Below are 18,414 nucleotides of genomic sequence, written 5' to 3'. Positions count from 1 at the left end.
ACACTATAGAAGTGTGAATATCCACAGGAGGCCTCAGTGAGCAAGAGGCAGTGGAAGCCATGAACTCCAAAAGAGGAGGGATTTTTCATGGAAGTGGAGGAGCAGCAGTGTAGACCATCAGTGAGAGCGCTAGGGGAGTGCTCACACCTCCCTCTGGCTCTGAAGGTGAATGAGAGCAGATCTACATAAGGATGAGCAAGTGGTCAGAGCAGTGGAAGTCTCTGGTTTGTGTAAAGGATAAGAGCTGTTGATGATAAGCATTATTTACACAGCAGGTAGACTGGAGAGACTTGTGAACAGAAGAGGGAGAGAACTGAGTAGTTAGAATTCACTTAATGGTGGTGCTTATAGAGCTTGGCAGTTCCAAGTCCCCTTTAGGACACTGGTGTAATGGAATACACCTCAGCAGATGTCTTTGCCCTGGTGACTAGCCTGGGCTGACGGTGTATTTGTGATGAAAGGCAATTGGTTTTGTGATATTATCCATGATTTAGTAACTTCCCTGAGGTTTAAGAGTCTTCAAATTCAAGAGACTAATAAAAGATAATAGAATAAGCTTGACTTAAAAACAAATAGCCTATGCAACTGAACAGTTTAGTCAGTGTAGAGTGGTCATGGTTGTGTGTATATGGTAACATGTGTGATGGTTTGCAGGGTGCACAACCACATCTTACTCTCTTTTATAGAGAGGAGGGAGGTGAATCTGGCCCTGATCCTCCTTCCCTAGGTCTTCTTATTGGGATCTGGGTGTTTTCAGTGGAAGCCACCTGCCCAGTTGTCTGTAGACAGGGCCCGCCATGCCTGGAGTAATGGTCTGTCACCTGATTATCTAACAGGGTTTGCTTTTCCTTTCTCTGTTGTTTCCTTTCCTTCTAACTGCAGATTTATTATCAATTTTTCCCCTTCCCTCTTCTTTTTTCCTTCTAGCACTTCAGGGCTTTTACTTTACAGGACTGGTTTGGCTAATCTTTTATAATCTAAGGGAGGTAGAGTATTGTGTAATATGAGGAGGGAAAGGTGAGAGGTGAGGCTGGAGAGTGATGCAGGGGTCAGCTTATGAAGGGATCTGTGTGTCCTGCTACTTATTTTTATCTCCTTTCAGCAGAGGGAACCATTAACAATTTGAGCCTGGGAAGACTTTGTATCCCATCAGGCAGTTTCTGTAGAAGCTTGGGGGCAACACAAAACATTCTATCACCTTTGCCAAAGGACTCATAGTTTCTTTTCTCCATTAATATCCTCATAAAGATATGAGGATATCTCTAAGATTAAGGCTGCCAAACTGGTCTAGCTCAACTTTCTAAGGATTAAGGAACAGACAGTAAGTGGATACGTGGCAGACAAGAGGAATTACTTGCTTAGATCCCAGCCAGCAGGAAAAGTCCACAAACTTTTTATCCGGTCTCAGACATAAAATGATTGGCAGTCCACAGAAAAATATCTTGGTAACCGTGATATAAAACAAGTCATTAAACAAATCATATTTCAAAGGTTAATGTTATTCACACTGAAGTGATTCTTTCAGGATTGATGTCAAATTTCAGCAAGATTAACCAGGATTTTTGCTTGAGATATATTAAAATTTCTGGGAGGTAATTTGCAAGAAACATAGAGGAAGATTCTTTGCGGAAGAATCAAGTATTGTTCCTGGAAAGCCTTTGTATTCAGTTAGATAAAAGAAGATAAATATTCATAGTGGAAGAAAATATTAAAAGCACTGACAGTACTTTCTGTCTTTAGTCACTGCCACCTATTAATGTTTCTGGACTTCCCTTTCAGACCAGATGGCAAGAAGGAAGCTCAGTGGGTCTGTGAGATGCTGCTGCTTTCTGATTAGGTCTAATTTGGAGGGAATTGGTGGGTGCCTAAAGCCAATCAATTTCACTGCTCTTCACATGGTGCTGAAAATTATTTCTTGTCATATTTTTGTAAAAGCAGGAAAACCATTTTTTCCCATTCATTTACAAATATTTGTTGAGCAATATTGTTAAAAAATGAACTGACTTTCTTAGGAAATTCTGACATTAAGAAGATCAATGAGAAAGCAGGCTGGCAGAATTCATAGGAAGTTCACAGATTTAAATGATAGGGAGGGAGAAATTTTAAGCTTTTCTGATTAACCTTAATCAGCAAGGTGATAGATACCCACTGTTCTTTCTGAGCTTAGCACCATGTTAAATACATGCATAAACCAATGTGTAAGGTATGGATTTTTTTCTTCAAATGGTTGTTTGATGAGATAAAATAAGCATGCTACCACTCACTACCTGGTCAAGACCTTATTTTATAAAGGAAAGGTAAATTCAATGTATGTTAGATGTTAAACAAGAATATGATAGTGATCCACAAGGGCACAAATAATTATGGAGAAAAACTGGATTTTGAGGAATGGGTGGGTATGGGTAGGTGGAAGGCAAATTAGAACGCTTTGTGAGAGGAAGACCGTGTTCATGGAGGGATGACATCATCACGGTGAGCTCTTCAGAGTGAGAAGATTAGCATATAAATTAATTGGGGGCAAATATCTGAAAGCAATAATCTTATGCAAGGCTTATGCAAATGAGAAAATCAAGGGTAGGATTCTGGAAAACTCACAGAAATGAAAAATTAAACAATTATGTCTTGGGAAGCCTAGCCTCCAGTATCTAGACAGCAGATGCCGATTAATAATCTTCTTGGAGCACTGTCATCAGATTGTTTTAGCTTCGATCCTCACATTCTAAGGAGCAAGAGAACAATTTGTTTTGCATGAATAGAGCACCCACCTCAAGGGATGATGTAGATGGGGATTCTTCATCAGTACAGCTATCAGGAGTGGATAGAATCTGTGAAGGAAAAACATTATGACATAGAAGAAAGGAGAAAGTCTACCCGTAAGCAAAACATTAGCTAAATACAGATATGGGGGGTACGGAGCCTTAGGACCTAAAGTGTAACATGCAAGCCAAGACTCCATTGGTCAGCAGCTTGCACACTAGAAGCTGTTTGGAGGGAGTCTCCCCACTGACCCACTGCAGGCTGCTCTGTAGAAGTTTCTTCTTTTCTCCCCTCTAACCCCCTGCCGCCTGCTCCACAGTGGTTTGTAAGCTTCCTGTGGTTCCACACAGAACTCAAACCTTCTCTGCCCATTGTAGTTACCTGGCTGGGCCCTCGCTGTGACTGCAAGCATGGTAGCCTTGGTGTGGGGCAGGGGAGGAGCCCAGGCCTACTCTTCAGAGGTAGTTGGAGCTGCTCCAGGAAAGACTACACAGGCTTGTGGCAGTATTGCCTGAAGGTGTGAGGCCAGGTCTCAATCCCTAGGTTTTCATGAGAATTGATGACATTTCAAACTACTGTGGATTATGTGCTGTTCTGTTTTTTTTGAAGAAGTTTTTATTGGATGGAAGCCAGATTTATGTGGGGAGAGAGAAAGAGTTTGCTATAGAACTTTCTACACTAATTTCAGAACAATGTAAACAATTTGAAAAATGAGCCTTGTTCAAAAAGAGATTAGAGTCATCTTTAAAGGGTATCAATTTAGAGGAAGAGGAGGAAGTGACAACAGCACGCAACTTGGAGGCCACCAATGAAATGTTGAACAGTATAAGTCTAAACTTAAGGATGAAGGGCTCTCTCTAGAAAAGGAGTTAAAAGAAATTTAAATGTTCCAAAAAATGGTGAGTAGATGATGGATTTTCTAAAAGGATATAGTCTCTAGAAGATGAATCCAAATATCTCAAATTGTAAGTAGCTAGAGCCAAACCAATCTTAAAAGTAGTTCACATGAATGGAGAACAACTTAAAATATCCATAAAAGAGTACATGAGTGAAAATTCCCAACTTCAGGCAAGCCAGAAGCAGCTTTCACAGGGAGCTGACAAACAGAGAGAACAAGTACAACAAATGAACTTAAATAGAAAACAACATTGGACGCTTACAGAATGGGTGCTGAACTGATTCTCTATACTATAGAAAATCAGTTCAAGTCTCTGACTTAACCCTTGCAAAAGATGAAAGTTTGGGCTTCTGTGCTTCGAGAAGACATACAGGTGATTAAAAGTTCAAGTTGGAAATAAAGAGCGAATCAGACAATTTTCAACAACCAAGACGAGCAGTGAAGAAACTGAATCCTGCTGCTAAATAAAATGCTTCCTTAAAAACCCTAGAAGGAGAAAGAAACTGAATTTACACTCCGTTATCTGAAGTAGATAAAACAAATGAGAGCTTACAGGGTTTATTAAAAACCTCCAGACTGAATGAGCAACTTTGCAGTCAGAAAACACACAGTTTGAAAGTGAGAATCAAAAGCTTCAGCAAAAACTTAAAGTGATAACTGAACAGTATCTCAGAATTTAAATGACACTTCAAAGGAAATTAATAGTAAAGGGAAATTACTAGTTAGGGAAAGAGGAGCTTTCCAGAGCAAAGGAGATCAGCCATGTACCTGAAAACTTGGTGACATATGAAAAGTGAGCTAAAGCTTTTGAAGAATTGGAGAGACCATTCATTCTTATCAAAGGAAAATAATTCCCTGTTCTAAAGGAAAAAAAATAAATGATAATTGGTTGACACTCAGACTGCTCTAGGAATTCTCAGTGACTTCAGGAAAGAAAATACTTACACTGAATAAAATTGAACAAGGCTTTAATGTGAACTTTTAGAAGAAGATCTTTATGTACTGGGTGTGCCGAACGCAGAATTTGGCAAGGAACATTCTGCACAGGGTGCCTCACCATTGGGTCCATGACCTTCAGATGAAATAAGAGCTTTTCTTTCCCCTTCAACTTCCTTGCAGGTTCTATTCAGAGTCTCACTCTTGTGTCCAAGGGGAGGAATAAGAGGATCTAGAGACTGAGGGAAATCTGGGTCTAGTCATCAGATTGCCAAGGGAAGCGGAAATCAAGCTGTGATGGGTTAACTGACCCTCACAGAGCACCTTCTGACACTGGGTCTCGTTTAGCTCCAAGGGAAAAGGTTCATAAATAATAACCGCACCTTCAGGCCAACCATGTCCTGATCCAACTCTTATTCCACAAAGGCAAGAAAGATTTTATTCTGATAGACTTTTTGGACTAGAAGAACTCCAAAGTTTTACTATACCATCTTTGGATAAAGCAGACGAACCAATGTCTTCAGAAGTGGAAGCCAATAGGAAAGATAATTTACTAATTTATATTTGCCCGATTCATCTCTCTCTGCTCAAAATGAAGAAAATGCCCCTGGCTTCACCCCTGTACATTTTCCCCCAGTTACGGATTTTCCTTCCTCTGCTTTGGCAAGTATGTGTGGAACTACCTGAGGTTATATCCGCAGCCCAACACCTCCTCTATTCATATGAGGACTGTCTATTTGCTAAGAGGTTTTCCTCATTTTCTTCTCCCAAGACCTGAACTTTCTCTTCATCCCACATCCAGAAAGTAGAAATGAGTTCCCTTCAAGATTGATTCTGCCTTCCAGTGACCCCTGCTACTCAACATCCATAATCACATGGAATTTAACTATATTTTTGGGCTCCAAAATAATTGTGACTACGCTCTTATTTTCAGGTCATTATGTGATTGTGTTTTTGCTAAAGTTAATCTTAATGGAGTTATAATTCTTCAGATAGTGAGTTGTAAATAAAGATGATTTAATTATAAACAGTAAAGATATTCTTGATTGAATACTTACTAGCTGCTGGGAACTATTCTACTATTTCACTTAATGCTTTATTTGATGATTTGAGGCAAGAATTGTTGTCCCCATTTTCTAGATGCAGAAAATGAGTCACTGAGAAGAGTGAATACCGAGCTTGCCCCTGATAACCTGGTTCATGAGTGGCAGAACCAGCTTCAGACTCAGCAGTTGAGCTCCAGAGATTGTTCTCAGTTAGCCTGGATCCCTGGGAAGATGCAGGTTGGAACTGCTGGAAGTCAAATCAAATAGACAGAAGCAGGGTCAGAAAAATCTGTTTAGATTAGAAATGGGGAAAAAAATCAGGTTCCCCAAAGGATAAGGGAATGAAAAGCTAAAGCAAGTCTTAAGAAATATTGATCTTGAAGAAGTGTGTCAAATAATTTAGAGGGGAGAAAGCCTGGAGTTTAGAAAGCCCAACAGAAGGCTGTGATGGAGCATGGAAAATGGGGCTGTAGACCCGGTGAATGCAAGCCACTGGCCTCCCCAGACGTGTCTTTTCACGCAGCAATCAAGCATTTCTTTTGGAACTGAACTCCGTGAAATGTTAGGGTTCAATTACTGAATTCAGATTTTACATCATATTGGTGTAGCCAGGAAGATTTATGCCAACAGAGAAGGTTAATTGTTCTAGACAGTTCTAGTTTTCATTTCTACCATGAAGCCTTGCCCTTAGATTCCTCCCCTTCCTTGAATAGTAATAAACTTACCAATTATAATTACCTGTGGATCATTGTTTCAAAATTCCATTTTTGTGTTCCATACATCTTTTCCCACAAGATTTCAAGAGCTGGAAGAGAAGTACTATTCCCAAACTCATCAATTATTCATATTATTCATATAATTCTATACAGACAAGTACACATCTATCTCCTGGGCAGTCCACAGAAATGACACAAGTGCATATTCTATATGTATTCCATGGTGAACAGCACGATTCCTTGCCCATAGTAGTCACTTAGTAAACTTTTGAAGTTTGGATAATATACTTGAAGGAAAGAATCACTAGGTCTGTGTGAAGGCATTGACTTCCATGACAAATGAATAGATCTGAATCCAGAAAACTTCCAAGTTTTGGGTTTATTGACAGAGGATGGTGCATTAGGACATTGCTGTTACTTTCCTTTAGTCATTTTTCTTTGCTTTCATTCCTCTGTTCTCTCACTTTGGAGATTTAGGTTCAAGTAGATCATTGGCCAAACTGATGCATTTCATTTTCTTTGTTCTCTTCCAACTTAATACTACCCAACCCCGTAATGTCTATGAAAGTAAATGAAGAAATAAGGAGTTTTTTTTTAATATGGTACATTTATTATGTGTCCTTCTCTGAAGTGTAGATCCTTTAATGTCAAGTCACGCAGAAAGTTAGATTTTCCCTCCATCAGCCTAGAATTAATGTAAAAATGTCTCTTACCATCTCAAATAGGAAAAAGTAATCATTTGAAACAGGAAAACTTTCTCTGAATGGGAGAATGTTTTAATTTTTCCCCATTAATTCATTAGCAATAAGAAATTCTATTGCTTCATAGAAGAGCATCCATAAGGATGGGGAAGCAGCTCGTGATGAATGCATTCTTTTATGTCACTTCCTTTAGAGACGACCATGTGAGCAGCAAGTGAGTGAGATAGTCCTGTGTAAAAGAATCAACTGGGATGGAGGGATTCTATTAAGTGTTGTGGTTTCTAGGATGTCGTAGAGGAGTCAAGAATAGTCTGGACTAAGGATCATGGAAATAGCATTGGTATTATGGTTTGGAATTGGATTTCGAATACCACCACCACTACTAGGGGCAGGTTACCTGCAGCCAGAGTCTCTTATTAGGATGATGACAACAAAATATGCCTTGTAGTGTCTTATGTAGAATGAAGAGAGCATTGTATGCCTTGCAATGCTGTTTCGGAATTTAAACAGCAGTGGAAGTGAATTGCCCATCACAATGCCTGTCTTTTCATTGGGAAACTTACAGATATGAACTCCTTTGCAGAGAATGTGCATTTTGGGAATTCTAAGCACAGATCTATAGGGGAAGGGGCTTCCTTCAAAACCCTTTGGAATAGGTTCTGATTCTTGACACTGTTATTTTTGGGCTGGGTAACACTTTGTTATGAGGACCTGTTCTGTGCATTGTAGGATATTTTCAGCATCCCTGGATTCTGCCCATTAGATGCCAGTAGCACCTGTGGTTATGAAAACCAAAATGTTCCCAGACATTGTCAAATATTCCCTGGAAAAATCATTCCTGATTGAGAACCATTGTTCTGGATGAATGAGTTGGTGGGTTGATGACATGGGGTGAAAGGAATGGGGTGACTCCATCTGGAAGAGTGCAGCCAACCTGATGCATGTATTTAAGGGGTAACAGGACTTTTCAAGACTCATTTCACTTACCGATACATCTGCAGATATATGCAGACAAAAATGCAATCAGAAAAAATATAGACTATTTTTTATTTTTATTTATTTTTTTTATTATCATGCCTGTCTCTCCCCTATTGTATGGTGTAGAACTGTTTGAATCCAACCAGTAACTGCCTGAAAGCTTCAATAGCATCGATAGAGATCGTATATCTTTTGCTTCTTGAGGTTCCTCCTGTAGTTCACTTCATTATGGAGCGAGGACTGGGAGAGAATACAAGTGGGCTCTCAGAGCAGAACAACTCTGGCTCCCACATTGCTTGTTGGCTGGGGCACATTTATTTCTCCTCTATACCACAGACTATCAGTACTCCATGCACACATCGGTCAGTGAATGTTGAGGACAAATTGCCTGTGACCCAGCATTTGCCAGTGACTTCTTCAGATAATTGATAGCTGAGAGAGATGGTTTAAAGGGCATGTTGCCAACCCACTCCTTTAGATGAGTGGATGTGTATGGGCAAAGAGCAAGGGTTTTAAGGGTGACAGGTTCTGGTACTGACTCTGGTTCTACTATGTATTAGCTTGTTATTTGGTCATTTTAAGTTTTATTTCCTTTAACAAGTTTTTGTTTTGTCATGTAGCTGAAATGATACACACACATACATACACATACATATATATATGTAACTGAAATGTGGAGGATGATTTCTCTTCAATCATGATCTGTTCTGGCAGTGTATTATGTTGTCAGAATGTAATGAGCCCCTTCCAGGTTATATCAGTAACTGTAGAAATGCTTTCATTGAATGATAATTTAATGTGCTATGATCATTTTTTAAAATAGAAAATGATGCATAAAATATTAATTAAATATTTCTATGTATTTTTAAAATCTATTGTGTTACCTAGCATCTCATAAAGACTGGGTGATACGTTTCTCACTGAATTCTAGCACAATGAGCAAATTTCCCTAATGCAGTATTATTCCCTTTCTGACTTCATTGATAGGAAACTCACGTCTCAATTTAGTGTCTAGTTGCATAATTTATCTTTTACCTTTCTGCAACTCTAGTCCATGTCCTTTTAGTTCATGTTTTTGTTCCTTTTTTTTTTTTCAACTTTAGCACTCTTGTCATACTGGGTTTCTTTTTTAATGACCCCTTTAATGTGTATATTTCATTGCATTTTGAGAGATGTGAAACTGTTGCCACAGTGAAGACAGAGATCTTTTCTGTGCCCCTAGAAGTTTGCTCATGCCTCTCCATTTTTGCCCTGGGTAGCTACTGTATACAATTTGAGAAGAAAAGTCTAAGAACAGTAGTCAGACACAAGAGAGGAATTTTGAAAATTAGAAAAGATTTTAGCATGTTTGTGTGCTGAACAGTAAATGTTAGTACAGCGGAGGTTCTAGAACTACTGGAGAGACTGGAAATTGATGGTGAATGAGGTCCTAAAGGAAATGAGATTGTCTAGGATGAGAATCAAAATTAGAGAATTAGAAGTAGGAGGAAAAGTGACTTTTCCTCAAAAAGTGGAGGGGAGGTGGTGTGCGATAAAGCAGACAGGGGTGTGTTACTGCACTTGGAGACCAAGAATAGAAGAGTTCATGTTCGATGGTTAAATTTCTTTAACCAAGTACCAGAAAAATTCATGTGCTGAGAGATGTGAAGTGAGAAGGCACTTGAAGAAAATGTTGAGATTTCAGGGGAATGGGAAGGGAGCTGACTTGTCTGACAAAGACTGTTGAGCACATCTAATGCTTCCGTTGATGCTGGAGGTCAGGACTCCATGGGGGAGCCAATTTCATGATATTTTTTTTCTCAGTTGATCTTTTTTTTCATTTGTTGTCACTCGGAGTCCCTCTACTTTCTTTTCCCTTTTTCAATTATTTTATTAAAGTCAGAATGTAGCAGCAAAAGAAGTGGAAGATGATTTTATTTTCAGAGTTGGGGAGAAGATGCAAAAAGTATGCAGGAGAAGGATGGAAAAATCAGGAAGTGGAATGCTTAAATAGAGTGATTGACTTTATGCACCATGGAGGTTAAATGGGATAGGAAACTGGTAGAGACACAAATCAGGACATGGTGAAAAACACTCTATTTTCTCTGTCATATTTGGAGCTCTGTGAAAAAATAAGTGAAACATTAATTATTATAATGTGTCACTTGTTAATATAACTCAATTTCCTTAAGTCAAATTTGCATAGAGTGTGTACATTTAGACTGGGCCTTATGACCAACACAGGAGTAATAGAAGAGGCTGAGACATAATGTTTCATGGTGGTAGACTGTGGAATCTGGTGCTTATAACCTCTATTTAAGTTCTGGTTCTTTGATTTTCTAGCTGTGACCCTGGACAAGTTACTTAGGCCCTTGTATCTCAGATTCCACACTTGTTAAAGGAAGACAATAATAGTAAATACAGTGTTGTTGATCTCAGTAAGTGCTTTAATCTGTGCCATTTGGTAAGTCTAGTTGTTATTGTTAGGAGTCAGAAAACCCAAGTTGAAGTTGCCCCTCTTAATTCAGAGCCTTGTCTGAGCCTATGAGCAAACCTAACTGTTGTAGGGTGTTAACCTTACCTCATTGGTGAAACTGGTTTAATATTTGCTGCACATGCTTTACTGACAGTTGGAGGAGATATATACACAAAAATGCTCTGTACAAAATAAAAAGTCTTATTATTCCCACATACTATGTTGTGTTAATTGTATGTCCAGTTACACAGAAATCATATAAAGTATTGAATGTGAAAATGCTTCACACTACGAAATGCTTGTTGTGATATAGAACAGCCTAGAGAATTGGAAATGTTTTGTGGATTTTATTATAATAATTTTAGTTATATATTTTATGGCTATATTTTTAATCTGTTGCTTTGAAGAGAAAATTATTGGAGAGAAAGCAGTCATTTAATTTCCTAATTAAAATGAAGTTTTTGCTTTCCTCATGGACCTCATTTCCTTCCTTTGCTGTAAGCATGTGGAGTTGAAGTTTGATAGTACTTAATCAATACCAATTTCAGTTGATTCTGACCTCTAATGGTATTGAATCTAAGAATTTATTCATGTAGAGAATGTTGCAAGTTCTTTTAAAGATTTGTGACAACTCTGAATTTTAGTTTTATGGAGAATTATTGGAGGATAAATTATAGCATTTGTTGTCACTCAGAGCCCTTCTACTTTCTTTTCCCTTTTTCAATTATTTTATTAAAGTCAGGGTTGCTGCTTTACAAGATACAAACAATAATTTTCACCCTGTTTTGCTGTATAATTCTATGGACTCTGACAAATCCATATAACCATTTAACCACCACCTCTATGAACTTACAGAACATTTCCATTACTCCCAAAAGTTCCTTTATGCCTTTCTGGTCAGTCCCATCTCCCTGACCTCTTGCTCTGGGCAAGCTCTAATTTTTTTCTTTTTCATTTATTTTGTCTTTTCTAGAATGTTGTTTATATCACTTAGCTATTTTAAAACAGGTTCTGAAAACTCTTACTGGATTTCATTACTAATTATACCCCAATTAACTCATCATCTATGCATGTGTGAGCATATGAATGTATGTGTTTATGTTGTAGCTGGCTGTGGGTTGTTGAATGAAGATGGTGCTAATGAATCCACAGATGCAGGTTTCATTTATAACTTACAGCACCTGGGGCTAGTTGTGCGAGGTCAGCACATTAAGATTGCTGAAAATTCAGGGAAAGAACTTGGAACATTCTCGATTGCCATTCAGTATTGTTGAGTTCATTAAATAAATGCTGCTTCAGTGGAACACTAACAAAATTGCTTCACCTGCTGCCAGTTAATCCAAATAATAATAATAATAAAAAATAACAACAACAATAATAGCAACAAAAGCAACAGAATTAATCCTATTTTGTCCACTACACTGGTCAATTTGGAATGTTATAGTTGACTTTAAGTCAGTACACTTTGGTAGTTGTCTAGTAACACAACTAGAGAAAACTAAAATGACTGCAAAATAGTCAATTGAGAGGCAATATAAATTCTTCCCATAACATATGGGGGAAAATGAAACTCATTATTTAACTGCTATGATAGTTTCAAAGCATTTTGTACCTTCTTTTGAGGAAGGCTGCTTTCCTTGAAATTCCTTTTTACTCACATGTTCTTCATTAGAACTGTTACATAGATCTCAAAATCTGGACTGTAGCATTAGCTTAGATGTAGGTAGATGGGGAAGCAAAATGAGCCAGCATTTGTTGAGTTTCTACCAAATGTGTGTAGACACTTGTAAGGCAGGACCTGGACACAGTGCAGGTTTTCTGATCCCATGCAGACCGGGTAAAGGAGGAGTCAGAGTCCTCAGTGGTTTTTTTGCAGGTCTTTTATTGGGGTTCACCAGGCATATGGCAGGCAGGGGTGCTGGCTGGGGGGCTGGGAGGCCTCCCAGCCCCCAGCAAGTCTTCACTCTATCTGGACTCTCTGGCGTTCGTTCTGCTGCTTCTGGACTTCTGCTTCGGCTTTTCCGGCTTCTACTGCTGCTACTGGTGCTGCTGCTGCTGCTGGCGTCCCCCCGCGACGCCGCCCTTAAAAGCACAGTCTTAGCTCAGCTGAATCCCATCTACCTATGCCCACACCTTATTCCAGGTGCCCGCCATCAGGCATGCATTCAGGACAAGGATCCATCATCTATCCTGATGGCGGAAGGGCAGAAAAGCCTGATATTTTCTTTACCCTACAACACTTAAATATACATCTCAATCTTCACAAAAACCTTAAGAAGGTGGTGTTGCAATTACCATTTTACAGAAAAGTGAGCTGAAAGGGAGTTTGTCCAGGGTCACAGACTGTCTTACAAGGCAGAGTCAATGCACATCACCTTGCTGATTTTCCAGATGCTCTTATTTTGCTGCATGATTTTTCAGTACCATCCCCTATGCTCCATTTATCTACTGGCTAAATATATTGATATTGTTCACAGTGCATCAACTTTATGTACAGTTGTTCACCAAATAACAGGAATTGCTTTTCATTTTCTATATTTAGGAGGTTAGAACAACTTATAATAAATATGATGACCTTTAGGTCAGACATTTCCTGTAAAGTAATGACCAGAACTTCTCCAGCCTGCTATTAATTATGATCCAAGAATACTCAGCCATTGTTTTAAAAATAATAAAAAAATAGATAACACAACAAATGATACTTTGGTTATTATGTAACAATGTGGTGGGTGTTAAAAAGGTAATATTGTTAGCTAATGACTATTTCCCGTTACTCCACTTACAGAGTATTTGAACTCATTTTCCGGGAGGCCACAGATCTACCACATTTCACTGGGATATGTTATCCTCTCAAGCCTTAACTAATATTTCATGAAAGTTATAATTCTATAAAATTTCTTAAGTTTTAGCATTTAAAAATATGACATAGTTAGCAATTTAGGCTGAGAAAATACCTATTCCAGAAATTGTATTAAGTAATGAAGTAGTGACTCATACTTGCACTGTTAACCCCCTTCTTCATCTGTGGGTATATATTAAGAAATCTGTTTCTAGGTTATGAGGGTCTTGAAGTGAAGCTTTTCTTAAATTTTTTTTCTTTTAAAGGTTTGTTCCTCTCTTCCTCCCACCCTTTCTTTTTAGTCATTTGAAATTTTAGAATGTAAGCCTTTAGAATATCTCTGATTAGCTTAGAAACATCAAAATTCTTCTGAAAAATCAAGTTTTATTATTTCATAATTTGGGGACAATATGATATCAAACAATTAGATGAAGTACGCATACTTTTTCTACTATTTTCTGAAAACCAAATATTCCTTGATAGCATATTGTTATTATAGTATATATGGTATATTGACTATTTTTTTTTTAAAAAAACTTCCTATATATTTTTTATAAGTTTATTTTTATTATTTTTTAAAGATTTTATTTATTTATTTTTATTTATACAAGAGCTGGGGTACAGGCCAGAGTCGCAGGAGAGTGAGAGGATTCACCGGAGATAGAGGGAGCAGGACAGGCAGATGGACCCAAGACACTGCTGAGGGGAGCAGTGGGTGAGACAAGAGAGGTCTGCCTTGCAATGTGGAATTCTCCCTGGCCGGCCGGGAATCGAACCGGTGCTGCAGAGGCTGCGGACAGCTTCCCAGCATGACGCTCAACCATCTGAGCCACCAGGGAGACCCATTCCTATATATTTTATTGGGGAGTATTTAATAGACCAAATATTAGTACAGATTTTTGTATTTTCTGTGTATTTTTTCCCTTTGCTTTTGACTTTCTTCTGTTTTAATTAGCATAACAAAATCTTTGTAATGCTTAAATGGTCAAATGAGAATTTTTATTCTTGGAATTGGGAAACAGTTCCATTTTTTATTCATAAAATTACTAATCAAAACAGCAAAAGTAGGGCCTCCCTGTTGGCGCAGGCAGTTTAACGCAGCGCTGTGAAGCTGTCTGCAGCCTCTGCAGTGTGGGTTCGATCCCTCTGGCCAGGGAGCAAACCACATGGCTGCGGACCTCTCCTGTCTCTCTGGCTGCTCCCCTCAGCAGTGTCTTTGGTCCATCTGCCTGTTCTGTTCCCTGCTGTGTCTCTGGTGAATCCTCTCACCCTCCTGTGCATCTGGCCTGTACCCCAGTTCTAGTATAAATAAATAAATCTTAAAAAACAAAATAAAACCCAGCAAAAGTAGATATGCAGAGTGACATGTCAGGATTTGGCTTTCCGTTCAAGAGTTTTGTCCTGATCTTTGTCTAACTTTAGCCTGGTGATAACTACCCTGCTTGGGTGAATACCCACCAGATACTCCTGAGTGTAGACGGCATGCTTCTTTCTGTACACCCGGCCCACCCTGCCGATTTGTTGGCCTTTGTAGTGTTCTTGAACCACCTGTAGTGTCCTTGAACTACTTGAACTCTATCCTCCTGACAGATGGGCATAGAGCAGAGCTGTCTTTCTGTTGTAGTTCCTTGGAGTTGGGTGGCACCTGTTTGTGCATGCACAAGGGGACATTGAAGAGGCTTTTGCTGTTTGTACCATGATACCAGGTAAGAAAGGGGTTGAATGTCATGATGATGGTTTGGTGGTGGACTAGCTCAGATCATCTCAAATGAATGTTTTTAAAAGGTCGTTTTATGCCAAATAAGATTAACTGTGGTGGTTTAAGATAGAGCCTAAAGTATGTTCTTGAGTTTAATCCTACCATCAAAAGGACATCATATTTCTGATTGTCAGCTCTGGAGTCCCTACCATTTTATCATTGAAAGATGTTCTCATAGAACTAATACACGTTTTTATTTTAGATAAAATATGGAACTATTTAGAAGAAATAATTTTAATAAAACATGGAACATATAGCACAAAACTGTTGGGGGGGCAATTATCCATGTTTTTACTACAAGTCTTATGACAGCTTTTATTCTGGATTGCCCTTTCAAGATTATTTGCATAGCAAATCACTTTAAAGGTAGTAATTCTTCTGGGGAAAAACTCGTTTCCTGACCAGGATAAACTCCTGGAGTGACCAAGATTAGGCAAGCTTGCTTGCATTTCTCTTTAAAAGATTGAGAGTTTCCCCTGTGCTTGGGATTCCTGGGCTGTGTCACAGACCCACTGTGAGTGCTGCTTCCATCGTGGCCCCTCTGCATCACCCACATTCGCCTTGGGGACAAGGGGACCACAAATGAGCATGAAACTCAAGCTACCTGCTCTTCTATGGGTAATAAAGTCCTCTCCCTCTCACCCAGGGGTCTCACATCTTTGCCAATGTCTCTGAAACTATGGAAGCCTAAACTGTTAGCTTGCAAGCAAGATAACATTTCAGACCCTTTGTGGTTCTTGACAAAAATCTGTATTATTTGTATGTGAACTGAATGTGAAAGGCTGAAGCACCAGGTATTTCTTTAAAAAGAAAAGCAACACAGAAAGAAAACCACATTATAAATTGCAAACTTGCAATCTGTTACTCCTGAGTTCTGGTTGATTTTGCAAATTAAATGCACTGGGAATGAATCGTTCATATATAATATTTGCCTTATAAAACATAATCCACTATGGCAGCATTTATTGTAGACACAGTGCATGAATGTGAAATTAATTTGCATAAAATTACTACTGTTTCAAATGAATGTCACTGAAGGAAAAATGGTAGCTCTGTGAAGTTCAACACTTTCACCTGCAAAAAGTTGCAGGTGAGGTTTGTGTCTAGATTGTATGAAGTGCATAAAAACATTTCAATTTTAAAAAGCAAAGATGCCTGTGACTGTGATGATTATGATGTTGTTTTGCTTCTGATATTTTTTTTTCAGACTCAGCTCCTTTTATTAAATGCTGGAATTAGGAGTTAAGATTTGGAATATATTTACCTATAAAAATTTTTTAGAATATTATCCAGGGCCAGTGATCAGATTGTTGGATGGCAAGTTTGCACTGAACTGGTCTACAAATACCTGTTAATAGAGCTCATGGTTTGATTTGTAAACTGATGATTACCTAGGTGGTACCAAGTTCAAGTATATTGTGTGGCAGATACATCTGTATAATTTGCAGTAGGTAATGCCATAAAATTTATTGAGTATTTCTACCCCTAGTTTCTTTAAAGGATACTTTTTGTGCCCTTTAAAGAAATAGCTATTTAAAAAAAAGTTTTTTGGAAGGGTTTCTCAGCTACTTGCCTCAAGATCATTCATTTACATAATCTCTGTGAGGAAGATAAACTTTTACCTTGGTTTTTGGTGAGATCAGGAAATACTTCAAAGTGATACTTATGGGTTACTTTCTACTAATAAGAAAAAATTAACCAGCCAATCTTACATAAGTTCCTCAAGGTGGCAATGTTTTATGGAAGAAGTAGTTTAGATTTTGTAAAGTCCATATATACTTAAGATTTTTTTTCGAGCAACCATCTGTGTCATAACTCATGGTTTCTTGTGCATTTTAATCAGCATCTACTTATGCATAGCCTCAGCCTTATTGCTGTCTAAATACTTAAAACAGTAAATGCTGCAGGAGATTAGGACTTGTAGCTGTGAAATTATGGTGCGTACTCTCTCTGTACCTGAGCAGATGATTTACAAATCAAGGCCTCTCAGAAGCACATCTGCTGAGCTGCTAAAGAGTGTGGCTGGCAACAGAAGCCCAGGGCTGGCATTTGAGGTTGCCATGTATCTAGACCTGACCTTTTTGAATTTGGTCTGGGTCCTGTACAAAGGACATCCGCCTCTCTTCTTATCCCTGGGTGACTCAGATCAGCTTCTCAGGACTGATGGAAAAGGCAGGCTGGCAATGCAGTGGTATTGCAATGTAGCTGACTTAATGCAGTATTTTAATTGCATTGGGTGGTTTTGGAATTCTGGTTACCTTAAGTGGACATAATGACTCCTCTTTGTGTTTAATAAATTTCATTTCAAATAGAAGTCACAATGTCAGGGATTTCCAAAACCTATTGGTAAGGCCGATACTTAGGGCATGAAAATATAAAAGTAATTTTGAACAGTGTTGAAATATAAATAGCAAATGATACAGTGCAGCTATCACCACTTTTAGGGTATTCTATAGGGAGCTGTAGGTGAAAAGAGTTGCTAAAGAGAGTCGAGTGCTTAGGGGCAAACAAACTACCAATCAGGGCACTGGAATCCAGTGCAGAATCTAGGGTCTGGGGGATCTAGTACAGAAGAGGAGAAATAGGGTGATGGGGAAGTTATTATTTTTTTAAAGAGACTGCCTTTTTTTAAAGATTTATTTATTTATTTATACAAGAACCGGGGTACAGGCCAGATGCGTGGAAGGTAAGAGAATTCACCAGAGACAGAGCGGGGAACAGAACAGGCAGACTGACTGAAATACACTGCTGAGGGGAGCAGCAGGTGAGACAGGAAAGGTCTTCCACGCCATGTGGGATTCTTGCAGGTCAACTAGGATTGAACCTGCACTGCAGAGCCTTCAGACAGCTTCACAGCACTGCGCTCAACCGCCTGTGCCACCAAGAGAGGCCCAGAAATGGGGTGGTTCTTATAAATCAAAAGACCAGGAATTGTCTCTGTCATCTCTGGGAAAGCCAGGGTTCTGAGCATTGTTGATGAGCTGGTGAGAATCAGAAGAGTGGACTAGGTGGGCCTGGGTTGTCCAGGGAGTCTGCTGCTATGCGGGTGTCTGTCCTGGGATGTGGCACTCACACAGCTCTGCCACATGAGAAGCATGCCTGAGCCAGGTGTGGGCTTCCGGTCAGGGCTGCACTTGTCAGTGGGCCAGGAGGGCAGGTCAAGATTGACTGTTGTCAAGGAGCTTGAGAACTTAAAATAAAATAAATATAATTGATAAATTTCCATAAATTCCATTGGTTTGGTAGGAACAGAGCTGACTAGTTCTGTTAAGGAGTGAATGTGGAGTGAAGAAATGGGTGCAGGGCTGGTGCACTGTGTTTTGAAGAGT

The 18,414-nt window shown here is 39.0% G+C and overlaps 1 protein-coding gene across 1 annotated transcript in view; it reads left to right on the top strand.

The window, feature by feature from the left end:
- TRHDE (thyrotropin releasing hormone degrading enzyme) overlaps nt 1–18,414 on the top strand; it is a gene marked incomplete at its 5' end in the record, with an annotated part of 360,848 nt that overhangs the window by 20,096 nt on the left and 322,338 nt on the right. The gene's annotated exons all lie outside the window — the stretch shown is intronic.

The sequence above is a fragment of the Talpa europaea genome (genome assembly GCF_964194135.1).
Source record: "Talpa europaea genome assembly, chromosome: 15".
Lineage (NCBI taxonomy): Eukaryota > Metazoa > Chordata > Mammalia > Eulipotyphla > Talpidae > Talpa > Talpa europaea.
Note: the sequence above shows the minus strand (reverse complement) of the source record. Positions and strands in the feature narration are given on the sequence as shown.